General features: G+C 50.6%; 1 non-coding gene across 1 annotated transcript; it reads right to left on the reverse strand.

The window, feature by feature from the left end:
• Positions 1-4,711: 4,711 nt before the first annotated feature.
• Positions 4,712-4,785, reverse strand: TRNAT-CGU (transfer RNA threonine (anticodon CGU)). Its single transcript has one exon. It is a non-coding gene; the product is annotated as a tRNA-Thr (tRNA).
• Between the last annotated feature and the right edge of the window lie 97 nt (positions 4,786-4,882).

Consider the following 4,882-nt stretch of genomic DNA (forward strand, 5'->3'; position numbering starts at 1 on the left):
AAGGGCGAGGTAGTGCACTATATGGAGCACCAGAGAATACAGGACTTTCCTCGGCATGCCGCGAAAACATGCCGGGGACATATCCCTCAACCTGCTGAGGTTTGGGGAGATAGGAGCCCGAGGGGGTTGCCTTGGTTTGGGTTCTACGCAAAGATCCGGAGAGCTGAAGTCGATAGGTTGACAAGGCTCTCCGGTCTGCAAAACCCCCTCGATGAAGGTGCGTGAGTCGGGGTGGATGGCATCTTTAATCTCCTGGATCAAACGACGAGGGACGCGGGCAGTAAGCAGACCCATACGGGGCGCGAGCTCCTCTGCTCCTACCCAGTCTTGCCGCTCATAGTCCAGGAGATCTCCGACTCTGGTCACCTGCACCAAGATTAGTCGGCGGCAAATAGAGGGTGAATACAACATCCGAGCCCCCACTGCCTGATTATACAGCAGGGGCTCGGCGAGGAAATCAACCCCCACCGCCTGTTCCTTCCTGGTCATGGAGTCCAATTTCCAGGCCTTCAGTAAGTCCCGGTAGTATGCCGGCAGCACCGAGAGGTCTCTACCTAAACCCTCAGGCCTGATGATAAACAGTTGCCGGTCATACCTCATATTGCGCAGCTGGCGAAAGAAACTGGTTGCCAGCTGGCACCACTGCGGAGACGGATCTGCGAATAGGTATCTCTGCAGGTACTGGAGGCGGAAAGTGTGTAACTGGGTTCGGACACACACCACTCCCTGTCCACCCTCCTCCAAAGGGAGACACGCAACTCCCGCAGAGACCAAATGCTTCCCCATCCAGAGGAAATCCATCAACCTCCTCTGGATCTTGTTGATAAATTCGGGTGTTGGACCCATGGCTATCAGCCGGTGCCAAAGCTGACTGGCCACCAGCTGATTAATCACCAGGGTCCTTCCCCTAAGGGAAAGCATTCTTGACAGATACACCCATGACCCCAGATGAGCAATGACCCGTTCTTCAAGATCACTGAAGTTTTCTGGGGCCGGGTCCTCCGCAGCAGACAGGTAGACTCCCAGATACTTGAGAGTATCGCTCTCCCACGAGACATTCCGAAACGTGGGGGGCAAAGAGTCCACCTGTAAGGGACCCACCAATATGCCGGAGCACTTGTACCAGTTGATCCGAGCAGAAGAGGCCGCGGTGTAGACCTCTTGGCACGCTTGTGCCCGCTCTAGATCATCTAGGTCCTGGGCCACGAGGAGCACGTCATCGGCATAAGCCGACAGGACTACTCGCATGTCGGGCTCCCGCAGCACCAGCCCGGTGAGCCTCCTCCTCAGTAGGCAGAGGAAGGGCTCAATGGCCAGCGCGTACAGTTGCCCAGACAGAAGACACCCCTGACGTACTCCCCGACCAAACACAAAAGGTGCCATCAGGGACCAGTTGATCTTCACCAGACACTCTGCAGAGGCGTACAGCATCTGGAGAAAGCCCACAAATTGTGGGCCGAAGCCAAACGCCCGCAGGGTCTGCATAAGGTAACGGGGATCCATTCTGTCAAACGCCTTCTCCTGATCTAGGGACAGGAAGGCGAGTGATAGACCAGTCCTCTGCGCGTAGTGCATCAGGTCCCGGACCAGAAAAATGTTGTCATGAATGCTCCGGCCCGGGACAGTATAGGACTGGTCGGGGTGAATCACCTCTGCCAGCACGGACTTGAGCCTCAGCGAAAGCTCTTTGGCTACGATCTTATAGTCCGTGCTGAGCAGTGAGACCGGTCACCAATTAGAGATCTGACGGAGATCCCCCTTCTTCGGCAGCAAAGAAAGTATTGCCCGCCGACACGAAAGTGGCATCTCACTGATCTCCAGGGCTTCGGCTAGGACCTCGGTGAAATCAGGTCCCAGCATTTCCCAGAAAAACCAGAAGAACTCCACAGTCAGCCCGTCTAGCCCCGGCGCTTTTCCGCGGGACATGAGACTGAGGGCTTCAGAGAGCTCGGCCAGAGTCAAAGGTAACTCAAGCCGCTACCTTCCATCCTCACCGACCGTGGGAAGCCCCTCCCATAAGACCCTGCATTTATCTGGCTGGATGGACTCCGGAGAGAAAAGATCTACATAGAATCTCCGGGTTCTGTCCCGGATGCTCTCCGGGTCAGTCAGAGGGGTACCGTCCTCTGCCAACAGGCATGTGATATGTCTACGGTTTCCCCTCTTTTTCTCCAGCGCGTAGAAGAGGCGCGACCCGCGATCCATCTCTCGAAAGAAGTTGATGCAGGATCGCACATACGCCCCCCGAGCTCTCCGATCTTCTAAGTCCCGGAGAGCGCACTTCCTCTCCACGTACATACTCTGCAGGTATTGGTCTCCTGCCACAGACAGCCGCTTCTCGAGATCGAGCACCTCCTCCCTGAGGGCCTTGATCTCAGCATCGCGCCGCCCGCTGGCACCTTTTGTGTACTCCTGACATACGAGGCGCAGATAAACCTTGCCCACGTCCCACCACTGCTCTAGCGTGGCAAAGTCTGACCTGCAACCTCTCCAGGCCATCCAAAAGTCTCGGACCGTCATCGCAAACCCCTTGTCCTCCAACAACGTATTGTTGAAGTGCCAATATGCGGCCGAGGGTGCTGCAGGTAGCAGCGTCACCGTCACGGACGCACAATTGTGGTCCGAAAACGGCACCAGCCTAATGGCACTGGACTGGGCTCGTGACAGGCTGTGGCTGGAAATATACAGCCTGTCGATCCGGGACCAGGACATCCATTCAGCCCTAAACACCCTAACATGGGTGAACTCAGTGGATGCCTCAGGATGTTGCTCTCGCCAGACGTCTACCAAGGAGTAGCGGGTGATGACCTCCCGCAAGGCCGACGCAGAACACGGGTGTGGCTCCGGACCATTCCGGTCTTTCCGAGCCTCGAGGGTACAGTTAAAATCACCCCCGAGCACCACGTATTCGTCCGTGTCGACTGTCTCCAGGTATTCAGACATTCTGACGAAGAACTGCCTTCTCAGGGGTCCGGTGGCAGGAGCATACATGTTCAGGAAATTAAACGTGTAGTCCTCGTGTCGAACCCTGATATGCAACAGGTGACCTGGAACAACAGCTTTGGCAAGCAGCAGCTCAGGTTGAAAGGATTCGGAGAACAGGTTCACCACCCCACAAGATGTCAAAGTGAGGTGGCTGAAAAAGACCTTGCCTCGCCACTCCAGAGCCTTTGGAGTGGTATGGGTTTCCTGCAGGAAACTCACAGAATACTTTCCCTTTTTTAAAACCGAAGCATCCTTCCACCTCTCAAGGGCCAACTGCACCTTCGTATGTCCGTGTCTACAGAGGGTATCATCCAGGAAACTATCTAGCTCCCGGGCAGGGATAATGGGGATCGAGGAGTCCACCGACTCCATGGTTCCTTGAGAGCAGAGAGACAGCAGCAGCCTGTTGATAGGAGAGGATTTGGAATGGTTGTGACTCTTTTTTGATCTCTCAACTTCCCTCCCACTGTCTCAGGTGCAGCCAGCGTTAAAGTGAGAGAGGAAATGAATGAGGAAATGGATGCGGAGGTGAACTGTTTCTGTCTCTCTTCCTGGTGAATGGGGCGGATTGAGAAAGAAAACGTGCCAGCAGATAGTTTTTATTTTTAGCCCAGAAGGATTGCAGCCAATAGGGGGCGACGTGCTGTCCGCTTGCCATGACTACATGACTACATGAGTTCATAAGTACTACATGCAGGTGGTATCTTTTCCATCCTTACAATTCAGGGGTTCTCAATCGTTAGCATTACTCACGTCATTTCAGTGATAATTACTGTTTGCGCTAGCTGCTTCTTTATTCTATGCTCTCTTCTTTATTCTATGCTCTGTTCATCCACATATGTACATGGCAGAGAGAAAGACAGAGAAAACACAGAGAGAGAGAAAAACAGAGAGAGAGAGAGATTCTTCTATGGCAGCTACGGTACTGGTTGAGAAAGATTACTAGTGTTATTAACCTTTTATTTAAACATATGTTGCAGCACTGAGTTTGTATATGAGAGAAGAGCAATTCAAAATTTGTTTCGAGCTTGTAAAAGGTAACATTAACCTGGCCATGCAGCATTTGTTCAAAATGATTGAACTTTAAAAGCATCATCATTAGGACTAAGACCATAGATAAAAAAGAGAGAAAGAGTGAATGAAAAAGAGAGATAATCCCCCTATTAGTATATTCTTAGAAAGATTACTTTGGATATGCCATTATAGGCAGTGTACTTAGGTACCTTTTGAAAAAGTAAACATTTCTTTTATCACTAACTGTGTATGGAAGAGAAGAGAAAATAGCAATTAACATTGTGTTCTGAGTTTGATGAAATATTTTACGTTTACTCGTCTGTGCATCAATTGTTCAAAATGGTTGAACTAGAACATCACTACTCTTAAAAGAGAGACAAGGTACTGCTGAGATTTGAACACAGGATCTCATCTTTACTAGACAGGCGCTTTAACCAACTAAGCCACAGTGCCATGGACAAAACAAAAGAAAACAGTGCGAGAGAGAGAAATTCTTCTATGGCTACTACAGGGCTACAACAGTACCGGTTGAGAAGGATTAATAGTGTTATTAACCTTTTTATTTAAACATATGTTGCAACACTGAGTGTGTATGTGAGAGAAGAGAAATTCAAAATGTGTTTAGAGCTTGTAAAAAGTAACTTTAATGTGGTCGTGCAGCATTATTTCAAAATGATATAACTTTAAAAAAAACTTGCTTAGGACTAAGACAAGGCATTGCTGAGATTTGAACTCAGGATCTCCTGTTTACGAGACAGGCGCTTTGACCAACTAAGCCACAGTGCCATTGACAAAATGAGAGAGAGAGAGAGAGAGAGAGAGAGAGAGAGAGAGAGAGAGAGAGAGAGAGAGAGAGAGAGCGAGAGAGAGAGAGAGAGAGGCA

Source organism: Ascaphus truei, chromosome 12 (assembly GCF_040206685.1).
Source record: "Ascaphus truei isolate aAscTru1 chromosome 12, aAscTru1.hap1, whole genome shotgun sequence".
Taxonomy (NCBI): domain Eukaryota; kingdom Metazoa; phylum Chordata; class Amphibia; order Anura; family Ascaphidae; genus Ascaphus; species Ascaphus truei.